Consider the following 17,720-nt stretch of genomic DNA (forward strand, 5'->3'; position numbering starts at 1 on the left):
TATTGATTCTAGTGGCTGACAAAAGCAATAAAATCATAAACAAGTATCATCAGCCCTGTGTGCACTGGTGTTTTATACAGCTCACACTTTGCACCATGAACAGGCCACACTGCAGAGCAACTAGTTATTCATGTTTCATTTTCTTCTGAGATATAATAATGTCAGAGAAACCCACAGAGCAACTAAAATACCACTTCATCATCTAAGTGCCTTGATAAGGTCTGCACTAGATGCTTAGTACAGACCTTGGCAAAAACATGTTTATGAAACTGAAGCATCATTTACTCTGCCTCTACATGGGAGGAAGATTATTTAATGCTGAGCACTGCAGGGTGAGGAGCAGACCCTCTGAGGATGCAGGGAAATCTGCAGGGACTTGGGGAACGTTCTGCCTGGGCTTTAATGTCAAGATTTTGTTCCATTCTAACAGGATTCATCCATCCATATTCAAGATGCAAAGAGGCAGCAAAGACAGAGTTGTACTGCTGCTGGTTGGGGGGGGTTGTGGGTTTTCTAGTTTTTATTTTGCATTGTTTTGGGGTTTTTTTGGTGGTTTTGGTTGGGTTTTTTATGAGGTTCTGTGGGTTGTTTCCTCCCCCCAAGCTTACGAAATAGGAATTGTAACAGCAGAGCTCAACATAAAACCAGGCATTGCTTTAGACTAGACAACAAGTAGTACAACTTGCAACATTAGCTTCTTCACAGATCTGTTAGCTCAATAAATCTACCCTGACCTTAAGGGGGTCACAACCTTTGTTTTACAGATTCATTGAATGGTTTGAGTTGAGAAGAAAAACCTTAAAGGTCATCTGGTTCCAATCTCCTTGCCATGGGCAGGGACACCTTCCACTAGAGCAGGTTGCTCAAGGGCCCATCCAGCCTGGCTTTGAACACCTCCAGGGAGGAGGCATCCATGACCTCCCTGGGCAACCTGGCCCAGTGTCTCACCACCTTCACTGGAAAGAGTTTCTTCCTAATTTCTTGTTCTGCAATTGCTTTTAAAAAGTACCCATCAAGAAGCCTCAAAAATCAGTGTTTTACTGCTGTATTGCCCTGTAACTACTTCAACTCAAACATGTTAACACTTCCTTCAGTTGTGAGACATAAAACAACTTTATTTTGCTGCATCTCCCTTAGCACCCTCCAAGAATAGTCCTCTCCTTTCCACAGATCTTTTCAGCTCCTAGCTCACCTCCCAGCAGGCTGAAGGAGTCATCTAGTGGCCACAGATAATTCCTGCAACCTGCCTGGATTCTGCAGTGGAGCTAAGACACGAGTTTTGAGCCCTGAAAGCACACTCAGCACTGATGAGTGTACACTGAATCTGCAGTAGCTGCTACCAATCCATGCCCATGTTCTCTAACTTGCCCTCAACATTAGCTTCCCACCTCTGGTCACCATCAAGGCCAAATTCCAAGTTGTGTCCCTACACATGCTTGGGAGATGTGCTGTGTTGTTTCTAACCCATAGGCAGCTCACTTTTCCTCTTCAAGGGCCAGACACGCTGAATAACATTGTTCTACATGTAAGGCACCAGTTCCAGCAGTGGTCTTGCTCACCAGTTAAAGGGCAAAGCAGCAGCACAGCAAGCTACCTGATCCTCCTTGGTTTCTAGCCCTCCTCTTCCACAAAATCCACAGGTAGGCGTGGACTGAGCACCTCATAAGTATTCAGGCAAGGCCTCTCACTCATCTGCCCAATGACCTGCAAGCCTCAGTAAGAACCATCATGCCTTAAACAGCTAGTCAAAGGCTGAGTGAAACCAACACTGATAAACAGTCGTAAGATCTACAAAAACCTTATTAAGCTCCACACAAAAGTAAGAAAGTATCATAATGCTTTAGCAGTTCTTTGTTCCACATCTCCAGTCAGGTAAGCCCCAGGAATTTTAGGCAGTATAACTTGCTTGGAAAACTTCAGCTGAATTGTCATCTGACCTGTGTTAGAAATTCCAAAGGGGAAAATCAGGGTTGATTGTTTTCCCCCATCAACACCTTTGTTTCAAACTAACTCAGATGGGGAACAGTTTTTTGTTACTCTGTCAATGTGTGCCACCTGCTGAGCAACTGTACCTGAGCAGAGAGCAGGACTGGCTTCAGTTCTTTTGCTGGAGATGGCACTTAAGATTCATAGAATGGTTTGGGTTGGAAGAGACCTTAAAGATCATCTCCTTCCAGCCTCCTGCCATGGGCAGAGACACCTCCCACCAGCCCAGATTGCTCAAGGGCTCATCCAACCTGGCCTTGAACACCTCCAGGGAGGGGTCATGCACAACCTCCCTGGGCAACCTGTTCCCATATCTCACTACCCAGTCTAATTCTTCCAGCTCAAAGCCATTCCCCCTTGTCCTATCACTAGAAGCCCTTGTAAAAAGCCCCTAATTGCTACTTCATCACCATCACTGGAGGTGTTCAGGAGGAGACTTGATAGGGTGCTTGGTGCCATGATTTAGTTGATTAGGTGGTGTTGGATGATAGGTTGGACTTGATGATCTTGAAGGTCTCTTCCAACCTGGTCTATTCTATTCTATTACTAGATTGCTCTTTACATCTCTTCTTTTTAAGCACTGTCACCCTCACTCAGAGATCAATCCAATGCAGTGGGCATCAGGTGCTGAATATACCTCTGTTTTCTAACACCACCACCCCCCACCCCCAATACCTGTGTGGTTTAACATCTCATAACTTTATCTTAGCAGCAGTAGCCCCTTCTCAGAAACCAGGAACTATAGGTTCTTCAGACCTGTGATGGATGAGCCTAAAGGCTTCCTTAAAATTCATATTCACCCTCCCTGTGACTCAGAGTCTCTATCTGCCTCAATCAGTGCAGTCAGAAAGGTGCCACCTAGCTTTCTTCATCAATCCTTGTGCAACTCAAATGAAAAGTCCAGAAAAGTGCAAATCATCATTATGGTTTTGTTAAGGAGCTTGGACCTAGCTGCAGCTGAAGGTGGGAAACTGTGGTACCACAACGATACTAATGAGCGAAAGAAAACAAAACCCTGTTAAGTATTAGCCTTCATTACAAAAAAGCTGTCCTGCTCACACTTGGGAAATTTCAGGTACTTCCCATTTCAACTCAGGTGAGCTGGTCATCACAGATTCATGGACTGCATCCAGTTGGAAGGGACCCTCAAAGTCCAACCCTCCTGCAGTCAGCAGGGATACCTCCAACTAGATCAGGCTGCCCAGGGCCACCTCAAGTCTGATCCTGAACGTCTCCAGGGCCAGGGCCTCAACCACATCCCTGGGCAACTTGTTTGAGTATTTTGCCACTCTCATTGTAGAGCTTCCTCAAGTTCCCATCAGGGAATACTATACCCTGCGAAGAACATCATAGCAGCTCCCTGCACCATCCCTCCACAGCTGGGAGGCTCTTTCCTCTTTCCAGTTACTGGGAGAGTGAGGCTCTCCCAGTATCATCCCAAACAAATCCGTGGAGAATGCTGCTGCCATTACACCGTATCCATGCAGAGGATGAAATAACACTGTCAGAAGGTGCTGCAACAGTAGCAGGAACTCCCTGTCTCATCAGAAGCTCTACACTGATACAACCATGGTCATGGCCCAGCTGCATCAACTCTGGAGGTGTTAGCTCCCTTCTATTTGCTGTAATTTGCCTAATGAAGAAAACATCACTCTTGTGATCTGCTCTCATGAACTAGCTTCCTCACCAGGTCTCAGCCCACCTCTGATGGGCTCTGCTCACCAGGAAACCTCAAGGTGCTGGTGAAGAGAAGAAAAAAACCCTTACTTTTCCTTTCAAAAGAAAGATACAATTCAACTTAACTGCCACTCTTGCAGTTTTTTATGCTTGGATTCTAGGTGGTTCTTTCAACCATCCTGCCTTTCTAAAAGCCAACTGAATGTCATGCTGTGAAATCTTGATAGGAACATCTAAGTAAGTTTTCTTTCTCCCTGTGGAATTGTCATTCCTTTTGTTCCTCTCCCATAAATACAAAGTTTTCATTGGACAGCATCCTTTTGAGGCTGAGGGTACTTTCAATACTGTGTCCAGTTCTGGGCCCCTCAGTTTAGGAAGGAGGTTGACTTGCTGGAAGGTGTCCAGAGAAGGGCAACAAAGTTGGTGAGGGGCTTGGAACACAGCCCTGTGAGGAGAGGCTGAGGGAGCTGGGGTTGCTCAGCCTGGAGGAGACTCAGGGGTGACCTTATTGCTCTCTACAACTACCTGAAGGGAGGTTGTAGACAGGCAGAGGTTGGTCTCTTCTCCCAGGCAAACAGCACCAGAACAAGAGGACACAGTCTCAGGCTGCACCAGGGGAGGTTTAGGCTGGAGGTTAGGAGGAAGTTTTACACAGAGAGAGTGATTGCCCATTGGAATGGGCTGCCTGAGGAGGTGGTGGAGTCACCATCACTGGAGGTGTTCAGGAGGAGACTTGATAGGGTGCTTGGTTGCATGGTTTAGTTGATTAGGTGGTGTTGGATGATAGGTTGGACACAATGATCTTGAAGGTCTCTTCCTGGTTTATTCTATTCTAATTAGGACTCACAAACCCGAAGAGCACGTGCCAGATTCTGCTACAGGTTTTCAGTTTGTTAGGGCCAGGGAAGGAGCAGAGATGACATTTTCCATTCCTAGCTCTACTGTTTGAACAACTTCCAAGCAAAGCAGACACTGGCCCTGTAATCCCTTTTCAAATCCACTAGCATGGGATTTCTGTACTTCCAGTGTCTCACAGAGCGTAACAAGGCCCTGGACAAACACATGGGTCCAAACTGGATCTTCATCCTAGGATGCAAAATACAACCCCAGCCAAAACACAGCCCCCACCAAGGACTTCAGGTAGAAATATTTGCTGATTTCCATCCCCCAGCACCTAACACATATAAGGAAAGCTTGCAAACCACTAACAAAAACTTCCCTGAACTCCACAAATCACACACAAGCAACGACAGCCATTTAAAAACCAACCAAAACCACTACAGTGCTGACTAGGGGCAGCACTGAGAGATACTCTGCCCCTACTCCAAACCTCAGAGTAACTGACTGTATGAACAATTTACAGCCACAGCTCCAAAGCTGAACCAGCACCTTGAATCTGGAGCAACTTAGCATTCTGTACCCAGAATTCTTTCTTTAATCCAGGTATTACCTGGGTAAAATAATTTATCAAACACACTCACTGAAAGGCCCAGGGGACTTACAACAACTTTCATGCTGGGTCACACAAAGAAAAGCCATGCAAGGCAGCACCCACCTCAGAAAGGATGTCAGGAGGAATGTAACAGCCACCCCACAATTAAGGCATGCTATCTCCAGCATCAGTAACTAACTGATGCTATCTGGACTGGAAGCTATCCAGCCTGCAAAAAAATAATCACACTGAAAAGATGCATGCATGTCCCCAGTAAAAGAAATATTGACAATAGTGGTCTATTTCTGGAGAGACATCCTCCTTCTCTTGCATTTTACTTAGCCTGCCCTTGAGGCTGGAGCTTGACAAGCAGGAAGAATGCACAAGCCAGCTCTGAAGCCAAAAGTAGCCCTGTCCCCTGTTCACAGAATCAACAGAATTGCAGATTGAAAGGGACTTCAAGGATCATCTGGTCCAACCTTTCTAGGTAACAGCATAGTTGAAAGGAGATGGAACCAGCACCCTGCCAAGCTAAGTCATAAAACTGACCAGTGTAGGGAAATCCACTGCTTCCCCTGGGAAATTATTCCAGTCTCTAACTGTTCTCATGGGAAAAGAATTTCTTCTGGAGTCCAATTTGAATCTCTCCAGGAGTAACTTGTCCCCAGCCCCTTTGTCTTTTCCATGTGACTCCTTGTAACAAGGGAGTCTCCATCCTCCTAGTAGCCAACCTTGACGTACTGGTCCATGGCAATGTCTCCTCTAAGCCTTCTCTTCTCAAGGCTGAACAAACCCAGTTCTCTTAGCTTTTCCTCATATGGCAGGTCTGCCAGTCCTCTGTTCATTCTTGTGCTTCTGCTTCTATTCCTCAAACTCCTGGACTCCTTATCTGGGGGCCAGAGAGCTGTTCAGTTCTCCAGTCTAACTCATGAGGCAATCCACAATCCACCCGACGGTGCTCAGTTCTATCTTTAGTGGATGGAAAAAGTTAGGCTAGTAAACCCCACCAATTTTAGCTACAATCAGCTCAGCATGCAACTGCAAAAACAGTAGCACAGACCCATGGTACCCCATGGGATCTGTGCCATGGGATGGGAGGATCACAGAGTGGTAGGGACTGGAAGGGACATCTGAAGATCGAGTCCAATGCCCCTGCCAGAGCAGGATGCAAGCGTCTGAGCTGGGACTGCTCCTTTCAGTGACAGAGCTGTCACATAAAACATGCTGCTCCCTTATTGCCTCTGTCAAATAAGTCTTATTCACTTCTTTGTCAAGGAGCTGTACTTCAAATAAGGTACTGTCTCTTCTGTCTGTGGTGAAGCCCTACACATGTAATGAACAGAGGGGAAAAAAAGGCTCTGGGAGCTATTCCTTTCACTCTTCTCTTCATGCCTACGAATACAGAGCTTTTATTCATTCTCTTATGACCTGCACTTATTAATACCCTTACAGCCTCTCCTACAAGGAGAGATCCAACTTGCAGACAGAACTTCCCATTCCCCCTTCAGTGCACTCTGAAATAAATTAGCAAATTTCTACAAGTTAGCAGAAGACCAGGTTGCCAAAATGTGACAGAGAAGTAGCAAATGCTGTGACCCTAGCTGTCAGCAAGGCTGGCAAATCAGTCTGAAGCACAGAATTCAGTAGGAGCCCTTGACTGCTGATAGAGGCAGCATTTTTTTACAGCAGCCTGCCATCAATCAGGGCAAAAATTCTGAAAGTAAGTACAAAATGAGTAAAACAGCCCAGAAGTGCAGCAGCTGTTAGGCTTGGGGCTTAGCATCAGTGCTGCAGAGTTGCAGCCTGGCATCACTTAACATCAGTGCTGCAGAGTTTCTCTAGTGCTGGAATGAGAGTAAAAGGATAACATTTGGCAATTAAGAACTGGATACTTGGGTCCAAGCAGGAAATATATCTGCATCTACAGGATAAGCCCATTTCTCACATTTTGTGCAAAAGTTACCATTTATAGATTCATAGAGTGCTTTGGGTTGGAAGGGACCTTATAAATTGCCTAGTTCTAAACCCCCTGCCATGGGCAGGGACACTTTCCACTAGAGCAGGTTGCTCAAGGCCTCATCCAACCTGGCCTTGAACACCTCCAGGGAGGGGGCCCCCCACAACCACCCTGGGCAACCTGTTCCAGTGTCTCAATTAACACACTGAGGCAAATGGGCATCCACCATTTTTCTGACATGCAGATATGAACAGCGTATAAAACATCTTTAACCACAGGCTGTACCTCTTAGAATGACGACACAGCACATGGTTAGGTTTCTGGAGCACAAATATATAGTGAGAAGTAGATTTATCAGCAGTGAATTAACAGCTTGCATGGAGGCAAAACCAAGCAGGACCTGAAGTCAAAGTGCATGGGAAGTTTTATTACTACTTCCTATACAGTGCTCTTCCACCATCATGGACAGGCCTCAGAAAGGGCAATGAAAGTGTTTTACTGGATTTCTTCTGACCTTATACAGTTATCCATGAAGGTGTTCAATTACAAGGAGTAAGTGTGGCCCAGTAATACAACACACTTCAGAAAAATCACAGCGTCACAGAATGCCATGTTGGAATGCACCTCAAAGATCATTGGGTCAAACCTTTCAAGGTTATAATAGTGGAGTTGAAATGAGCTGGCCTGAAGCCCTGTCAAGATGAGTCTCCAAACTGACCAATATAGGGGAATTCACTGCTTCCCTTGGGAGAGGATTCCAGATGCGCTCCTAGCTTGCCCCACAACCAAAAGAAGCAGTGGTAATGTCCATCAAGGCAAAAAAGCAATGTCAGTCACACCCCAAAATGTTACAGAACACCAGCCCCCAGTTTCTGATTTGGTAAATCTCTCTTATTTTCTACTGAAGCTTTGAAAACAAAGATACCCTGGAACTACTTTCACACAGCTACTGAAGAACTTCACTGCAAGAGAAGTATCCTCTACTCTCACATCTAATCTAAGACAAAAAAATAGGTTTCATTTTACAGCAGAACCAGTCAGTTCAACTGGGCATCACAGAAAACAGCTACTCCAAAAGGGCACCCTGGTCTGCATGCAGAACACAAGCAGTTCTGGTCAGGCCTCTGAGCTTGGAATACATCATAGTATCAGTCAGGGTTGGAAGGGACCACAAGGATCATCTAGTTCCAACGCCCCCTGCCATGGGCAGGGACACCCCACACTAGATCAGGCTGGCCACAGCCTCATCCAGCCTGGGCTTAAACACCTCCAGGGACGGTGCCCCAACCACCTCCCTGGACAACCCATTCCAGGGCTTCACCACTCTCATGGTGAAAAACTTCCTCCTCACATCCAGCCTGAATCTCCCCACCTCCAGCTTCATTCCATTCCCCCTAGTCCTATCACTACCTGAGATATCAGGATCCCATCCTGATCACATCACATCACATTCCCATCTCATCACATCACATCCCCTACAATCCTGAACAATATCCTTGATTCCCTCCTACTGTCCCTTGTCACCTGGGGAGCAGCTGAGCCCTGCAGCAGTGCCTTGGAGCTGTGATGGCATCATGCAGCACTGGCTGGCCCAAAACAGCCATGCTTTTGGGTGGCTATGAAGAGCCCAGCAAAGTCACTCAGGGCAGCTCACTCAGAATGAACAGTCTGTTAACAGGCAGGAAGGAGAAGGCAGCAAAGTGTCAACCTGCCATCCCTTACAGAGCAATGATTTTGGAGCTCCATTAGAAGCTGCTCACCTGTTAAAAAAGCTGAAAGTTCATAAACCTGTGATATTTACATTATTTCTCTTTATGGAATGATGGAAAAAAATTAAGTTCCAAAAAAATCACAACTGTGTAAGAAGACAAATTCCTGCACAAGCTGCCCATTTGTTGCAACTGAGACACTCTTCCAAACAATCTGTTTTCTCTCAACCAACCTGGCTTCCATCCTGTAAGGAGGTTTTCCTCTTTGTTTGTTTTTCCTGTGTGCAATTTTATTTCCACACATGATAAAAACATGTCATCCCTTCATATACATCCTGCTGTTCTAGACTCAGTCATTACTAAATTACTGTGAAGGGATTTGTTTAGCAAGGCCTTGCAGTGATAGGATGAGAAGAAATAGAGTGAATCTGGAAAAGGGGAGATTTAGACTGGATGTCAGGGAGAAATTCTTTACGGTGCGGGTCGTGAGACACTGGAACAGGTTGCCCAGGGAGGCTGTGGATGAAACCATTCAAGGTGAAGTTGGAGGAGGCCTTGAGCAACCTGGTCTAGTGGGAGGTGTCCCTGCCTATGGCACAGGGTTTGGAACTAGATGACATCTAATGTCCCTTCCAACCCAACCCATTTGAGGAGGTCTCTTTCTGGCAATTAATCTGAATTAATCACAAATTAATTGTTTGTGATGGATTGAAATTCTCCCCCCCCTCCCCCCCAAGATTAAACTTGCCAGACCAGATCAGCTGGAAGCAAATGAAAGCTGTTTAGATTTATCATTATTTTCCTTTTTACACCCAATAGTGATTTATTTCCATCTCACTACTTTCTGTTCAAGATCTGTGAAAGATTTTTAAAGGCATAGCCTAAAACTACCACATTATTCAATTCATCTGAAAGTTGTGGAACTACCTTTGTTCAGTGTTTTTCCTGTCTGAAGTTGTTTGGGGCGACCCCTCCTTTTATGATCTGCCCTTTATGGCTGTGTTTGTGCTGTATCTGCCCAGGCTTTTCAGTGAAAGAAAACCCAATTTACACATTGTAAGCTTTCATTAACCGTGTCACTTTGCTACAGTAAACCCCATCATTTCCTGAGCGTGCTCCATCACGGTGTTAGTAGCAGCAAAAGCATCTAACCAGAGAGCACAACAACGTTAACTGCTCTCTCCTTTTTGCCGAGCCGCGGCAGGTTGTGACTCCTGGTTCCACCTCCAGCAGCTCCCCGGCCCTCCGCGATGCAGAACTGGCACTCACCTCCTTCTCTTTCCCTGGTCACAGAGCTGGCACTGAAATGTTTTGGGAGCAGCACTCAACCATTCTGCCTACAGCTCTGCAACAGAACAAAATCACCATCACCCCGCTGCTCAGCCTCGGCACGGTGGGAGCCCGGCAGCAGAAGAGCCAGCAGCCACCCATAAAAATTAGGGGAAAAAAATTTAAATAACAACAACAATCAACTCCAGAGCGAAGAAAATAACTCTTGGAGGGGAGGAGCAGCAGCGCCGGGAGGAAAATGAAAAGCAGGAAGCTGATCTCAGCAGCGCGGGGCGCAGGGACGGGGCGGAGCGGAGGCAAGTGGAGCAGAGCCGGGCCCCGCGCGGCGCTGGGCTGGGGCGGCACGGCTGGGCCCCGCCGGGGCACCGAGAGCCGGCGGCGGGGCTGCGGGCACACGGGGGAGATCCCTCCCCACACACGGGGGATCCTCCCTCGCCCCAGCGGAGCCCCCTCCCCGCACAAGCGCACACACAGAGGGGAGCCTCCTACAAACCCACAGGGGAGCCCCCTCCCCACACGCACACAGGAACAGACACCCACCCGGCCCCACGGTCACCCACCCGTTCCCAAAGCACCCTTGGCCGCTTCCCCGCTGGCTCCACTCAGCCCCCGACCCCAGTTTCAGGCGTGGGCCAGTTTGAATCCTGCTCTGGTGCCCGGGGGAAGCTCTTACGCATGTTAAAAGCACCAGATGATGGCATCTTCTGAAGTGCCATGTTTTGTGCATTGCTAACTTCCCTCCCTCAACTTATTAAAAAAAACCCCACCAACAAAACCATACAAAAGGCCTTTCCAAAGTCAGGCTGCCTCTGCCACTTGCCATACCGTCCCCGTGCTCCTCGGCAGCAAGGTTCGTCCCCATCATTAGGATGGCATTACAGAAACCCCACCTACAGCATGCTGCTGACTACCCTGTGAGAGCCATGGGCTGTTGTTTCCAAAGGAGAACGAAAAGCCCTAATGGAGAACAGAGTGTCCATTCACCTTCCCAGCACTCAGCCAGCCAGGATCTGATCCACACCTCCCAATTAAAAGCAAACAATCCCTACTCATAGATTCACAGAATGGTTTGGGTTGGAAAAGATCTGAACAATCATCTCCTTCCAACCCCCTGCCATGCGCAGGGGCACCTCACACTAGACCAGGCTGCTCAAGGCCCCATCCAACCTGGCCTTGAACACCTTCACAGAGGGGGCACTGCCAACCTCCCTGGGCAACCTGTTCCATTGTCTCACCACCCTCACTGTAAAGAATGTCTTCCTAATATCCAGTCTAAATTGTCCATGGTTTGTTCTCAGTGAGGCTTTAGAGAGTATTCCTACTTGGAACACTTGTCCTGCTCACCTGCAGGTCTGAGTGTTTCACTTCACTAGCTCTGCACCTCAAGATTTGCAGTGATCTTTCACCAGCGGGTACAGAAGAACCACACAAGCAACACAAAACAGTACACCAGTTTAAGTCATGGGAGCATTGAAGTGTTGAGGGTGGAAGACACCTTTTGGATCATGGAGTCCAACCACTCAGAGCTCACAGTCCCAAGTTCCTAAACTTTTCAAAACCCTGTCTTCTGTCCTCTACACCAGTACTGACAGGAAAAAGGGGAAAAGAGAAGCTATGTGGCCAGCCAATTTGATCTTTACCACTTCTTGCTTGTATTTTCTTTTGTCTGGTCGACATAGGGACCTGTGGCATGTTTTCAAATCACACTTGAAACATCCCCTTCCAGAAATTTACAAACCCAGCAAATGTAATGACTTCTTTGAAATTGACTGTGCCTTGTTCACTTCTTGACAGGACTTCAAAGTGTGCCTTTTACTCAGTCTGCAGTAAATCCAGACTGAGCTGGAGACACAGTCACAGAAGTGACTGAATGGTTTGGGTTGGAGGAGACCTTTAAAGGTCACCTAGCCCAACCCCTCTGCAGTGAGCAGTGACATCTTCAACTGCATTAGGTTTCTCACAGCCCCAACCAACCTGACCTGGAATGCTTCCAAGGAATGGGGCATTCACCACCTCTCTGGGCAACCTGGGCCATATTTGATCACCCTCAGTGTACAAAAATTACTCCCCAGAGTAGTGGCAACATAATCACTCCTCTTTTCCATACCTTCCTCTTCAGCCTTCCTATTACTCAGCCTGCTTGCAGGTGACGGCAGTTCCATTGACTCCTCAGGCCCTAAGTTGAAAGTCACTGATGCAGACAAACATCCCTTTCTACAGCTTCTCTGACAGTGTGGACACAAAGCCTCACTGCAGCAGGATCTTCAGGTGCTGCAGCAACATCAGCAGAGCCACAAGGAGACTCCAAGCAACCTAAATCTCAGCATGCAGGCTAGGCCAGCCAGTGTTTGAGCAGCAACACATCAGATCCTACCCACCTTCATCTCAGTGCCATTTCTGCACTACTGTTCCTGTTGTTTGGCAGCTTTATCCCTCTTCTTGCACATACTGAGATATTCTAGTTCCACTTTCAGCAGGACTTAGTCTTTCTTTTCAGGGGAACTATTGGCACTGAAGTAGCCTACAGCTGCTTCCTTACTAACAGAGGTGTCAAAGCCAGAATTACGTCAGAACTGGGAATATAGTTTATACACTCATCTGAAGAGAGAATCACCGAGTATTAAACCCAAGAACTGTGCTGCTGGTGCTGTGTGGGCCAACAGGAAGGCTAAAATACAACTAAGAGGTGAATTTAAGAGAATCATATAGTGGCAGGGATTGGAAAGGACCTCTGGAGATCACTGAGTCCAACTCCCCTGCCAGAGCAGGATCACCCAGGGCAGGTCACACAGGAACACATCCAGGTGAGTCTTCAAAGTCTCCAGAGAAGCAGGCTCCACAACCTCTCAGGGCAGCCTGCTCCAGGGCTCCAGCACCCTCACAGCAAAGAACTTTCTCCTCATGTTGAGGAGGAACTTCCTGGGTCCCAGTTTGTATCCATTGCCCCTTGCCCTATCACAGGACACCAGTGAAAAGAGTCTGCCCTTTTCTTCTGGACACCCACCCTTCAGAAACAATGATCAGATCCACTCACAGCCTTCTCCTCAAAAGGCTAAACAGCCTGAGATCTCTCAGCCTTTCCTCATCAGATGTTCCTGTCCCTTCATCATCCTTGTAGCCTCCCTCCAGTAGATTCCAGTCCCTCTTGGACTGGGGAGCCCAGAACTGGATACAATGCTCCAGATGTGCTCTCACCAGGGTTAAGTATAGGGTGAGAAGAACCTCCTTTGACCTGCTGGCCCACTCTTCATAATGCACCCTAGATATCAGGACTAAACAGCCCCAGGTCTTTCAGCAAAGATACTCCCAAACCTTTTCAGATGTAAATACTGTTGTGTGAATCCCTGGACTTCAAATCAAACCCAACACCTACAAAGCATTACTCACAGCTTTGGGAGTCTACCACATCAGATATAAACTATCTTACAATCCCAGGATTATCCTGTGTATTTCAGAGAAACTGTTTCCTGCCTGGTTAATGGAAGAGATTCTACAGCACTGATTTCCCCCTGCTGCTCAGACTGGAGAGGGCGCTTCTCAGTTCTCACACATACCAACTGGGTATGCACGTTGTACTAGCCTCCTTCCTCCTCTCCACTTCTTCACTTCAGGTACACATCACTGGTTGTCTCATTAGATACAGAAGAGTAATCCCTGCCTCTCCTGACATGACAGTCAATTTATTCCAGTAATCTAGAAAACACCAGAAATGCCTTAAACCACACTAACAAACCGAACCAAACACATCAAAAAACCTACAAACAAAAGCATTCTTAGACAATAAATAAAAACCATGGGATCACAGAACTGCTTTGGCTGGAAAAAATACCTCTTAAGATCATTGAGTTCAACCATCAACTCTGGCCACTAACCCACGCCCCCAAGTGCCATGCCTGCATGGATTTTGAACACCTCCAAAACTCCACCACCTCCCTGGGCCTGTTCAATGCCTGACCACTTTTGCAGGGTGGAAATTTTTCCTAATACCCAACCTAACCGCCCCCCAGCAGAATTTCAGACCATTTCCTCTCATTCTGCCAGCTGATACTAGGAAGAAGAGACCAAGCCCCACCTCACTCCAACCTCCTTTCAGGAAGTTGTAAGGAGCAATAAAGTCTTCCCTCCTTATCTTCCCCTTCTCCAGACTAAACAACCTCAGTCCCTCAGCCTCTTCTCATCAGACTGGTTCTCCAGACCCTTCCCCAGCTTTGCTGCCCTTCTCTGGACCCACTCTGGGACCTTAATGTCCTTCTTGGAGTGAGGGGCCCCAAACTGAACCCAGTGTTCAAGGTGTGGCCTCACCAGTGCCCAGTACAGGGGCACAATCACTTCCCTGCTCCTGGCCATGCTATTGCTGATCCAGGCTGGGATACTGGTGGCCTTCTTGGCCACTGGGGCACATTGCTGGATAAGATTACCAAATCCCTTAAGGCACATCTCTGACCTCAGTAATGTGCATCTTTATCAACAAAGTCACATTTTTAACTTCAGTCCATCTTGACTCAGGAACAAACCGAAACACTCTCACATGGTTTTAAATAGCTTGCTGTGATTTAGTTTGCAAACAGGTTTTTTTCAAAGCTTTCTGCAAGACCCTCCTCTAATAGCCCAATTCAGTGAAAAGCACCACTGAAAGCACTTCATCCTTAAGGTGACAGGTCACGTAAGGCAAAGCTGGAGAGACCCTGTCTAAAGCGCTGCATTGTTTGCTGTACAAGCTCCGTTTCTTTCACTCTGCCCCTCTACGCAAGACACTTCCTTGAGAAATTAGAGCAGCATCTGCTTGTACTTCAAATAACCATTCTCTGCTTCTTTGCCCCTCCCAGGTTTCCTTGACTGAGGTCATCAAGAGAACAAGTACATTTTAAGAATCAAAGTTTAACATTAGGAGGATTTCAGGGACAGGATTCTGAAAGTCATTATGAGGCAACCACTTTTCTCCAAGTGAAACAGTTCGTGCTCAACACCACCAAATTGTTAGACTCCTATCATTACCTTTGCTTCTGCCATTATCTTTGTGGTCCCTGACTTCAGATACAGTGTTAAATCAGCAGTTTGTACACCACAGTCAATATTTCCTACAGGTCCACAGAACAAACCATAGAATAAACCAGTTGGAAGAGACCTTCAAGATCCAACCTATCAACTAATCCAACACCACCTAATCAACTAAACCATGGCACCAAGCACCCTGTCAAGTCTCCTCCTGAGCACCTCCAATGATGGTGACTCCACCACCTCCCCAGGCAGCCCATTCCAATGGGCAATCACTCTCTCTGTGTAGAATTTCTTCCTAACCTCCAGCCTAAAACCTCCCCTGGTGCAGCCTGAGACTGTGTCCTCTTGTTCTGGTGCTGGTTGCCTGGGAGAAGAGACCAACCTACACCTGTCCACAACCTCCCTTCAGGTAGTTGTAGAGAGAGTATATCTTTCCCCTCTTGAACCAACATGACATTGCCTGGCTTGTTAACTCTGGTACTCCATGAGCATTAAAATTGCTTAGAAAGTGAGCAGGGTGAGGAAGAGTTGGTGAGAGAAGGTACAAGAATAAGACTGCTGAATTTTGTATGGCTGAAAGCTTTCTGCTGCTAACAAGCAAGGAAATGGACCAGCAAACAATCAAGGAAACAAACATTTTGAAAGTATATTTAAACAACTCCTCCAAATCTTAACCTGGAAGTGACTGTCAGTGAGGACATCCAAGCAATTCCCCAATCAATCAAATTCACAGTATCAGTCTATTACTGCTGTCTCGCCACTTCTACAATTCACACTGTGCTCATTTATACACACACAGCATTTGCAGCAGTATCAGTAAGTTCTCATCTCCACTGGAGCTCCAGATTTTATTCCCATTCTATGAAGAAACACAATTTTAAACCACTATATCTAAATAAAGTCACTACACATCCCAAGCTGGGTGCAGTCTCCCAACCCAGTGCTTACCTAACTCTGCAATACCGGTTGCAGCAACACTCAACAGATACATTCATAGAATGGTTTGGGTTGGAAGCGACTTTAAAGATCATCTAGTTCCAACCCCCTGCCATGGACAGGGTCACCTTCCACTAGACCAAGTTGCTCAAGACCTCATCCACCCTGGCCTTGAACACTTTTAGGGAGGGGGCATCCACAGCCTCTCTGGGCAACCTGTTCCAGCGTCTCACCACCCTCACTGTATAGCATTTCTTCCTAATAGCCAGTCTAAATCTCCCTTCTTCCAGACTCATTCCATTCCCTCTTGCCCTATCACTGTAAGCCCTTGTAAAAAGTACCCCCTCAGCTTTCCTGTAGTCCCTTTTGGGTACTGGAAAGCTGCTCTGAGGTCTCCCCAGAGCCTTATCTTCCCCAGGCTGAACAGCCCCAAATCCCTCAGCCTGTCCCCGTAAGGGAAGGGAGATTCCAGAAAACATCAACACCACTCTGTGTATTCAGAAAGATCAGAAGTGCCATATTCATAACTCCTAGATCTCAGCTCTTCTCAGAAGTTGGATCAAGTATTTTTGTGTGCACATGTACACACAACAGCTTTCTGACCTGTGTAGCACACCACCAGCAGACATGCAATAGCGGATTTCCATCAGACCGCCACTGCTCCTTTACCTACCACACAAACTTCAGGTAGAATATAATATATAATCATAGAATTGTGATGGTTGGAGAAGACCTCTAAGATCATTAAGTCCAACCACTTACCTAACACCACCATGGCCATTAAGCCATGTGTCCCAAAATACCATGCCCACATGTTTCTTGAACACCTCCACCACTTCCCTGGGCAGTCTGTTCCAATGCCTGACACTCTTGCAGCCACGAATTCCTCCTAAGCTCCAATATGAACCTACCCTGGAACTTGGTCCCATTAGTATCACATTTGCTAAAACCCTGACAAGCTTCTGTAGGCACTGGAAGAAATTGGGAAATGAAATGAGAAAGCTTCAGGAAGCAGGCAAGTGACTTAAAAGAAATAAAGACACAGAGATGTGGTCCGAGGGCCATGGATTAGCACCAGACTTGGGAATTAGATAATGGTTGGACTTGATGATCTTAAAGGTCTTTTCCAACCAAAACAGCTATATGATTCTATGATTCTAAATGTGCTTTGTCCACATCTGTGGGCAGCTGGTGCCTGTGCCAGCCACGACAGGAGATGAGATCAGTCTCTGCAGCAGCACCGAGCGAGAGAGGGAGCAAGCATGGAGGAGAGGCCAAGCCCTTGCAGTCTTGGCATATCCAGGTTCACTGAACTAAGAATGGGTAGTTGGAAGGGACCTCAGGGATCATCTATTCCAACCTTTCTAGATGATGGTGCAGTTAAAATGAGCTGGCCCAGCACCCTGTCAAGTTGAGTCTTCAAACTGACCCGTGTAGGGGAATCCACTGTTTTCCCTGGGAGATGATTGCAATGCCTAACTGCTCTCATGGGGAAACATTTTCTGCTGGATTCTTTTCCTCTATGAACATGCTTTCTGAAAAAGCCAGCAAGGCAGCAAAAGCAGCAGGAAAATCATTTCCCTTCACAGAGTCACAGAATGGTAGGGGTTGAAAGTGACTTCTGGAGGCAGAGGCCAGTCGCCTGACAAAGCAGGATCACCTTGGGCAGGTCACACAGGAATGTATGCAGCAGGTGGGTTTGGAAAGCCTCCAGAGGAGACTCCACAACCTATCA

The 17,720-nt window shown here is 47.0% G+C and overlaps 1 protein-coding gene across 7 annotated transcripts in view; it reads right to left on the reverse strand.

Annotated features, from left to right (window-relative positions):
* The window catches only part of BBX (BBX high mobility group box domain containing), a 119,821-nt gene that overhangs the window by 73,949 nt on the left and 28,152 nt on the right, over positions 1-17,720 (reverse strand). The window contains exon 1 of one of the 7 annotated variants that reach the window (XM_054163199.1): positions 10,031-10,079. The exons of the other annotated variants lie outside the window; for them this stretch is intronic. The gene's annotated coding sequence lies outside the window, so the exon portion shown is untranslated. Of the gene's footprint in view, positions 1-10,030; positions 10,080-17,720 lie in introns of those variants that run through there. 7 annotated transcript variants of the gene reach the window in all.

The sequence above is a fragment of the Dryobates pubescens genome, chromosome 8 (assembly GCF_014839835.1).
Source record: "Dryobates pubescens isolate bDryPub1 chromosome 8, bDryPub1.pri, whole genome shotgun sequence".
Taxonomy (NCBI): domain Eukaryota; kingdom Metazoa; phylum Chordata; class Aves; order Piciformes; family Picidae; genus Dryobates; species Dryobates pubescens.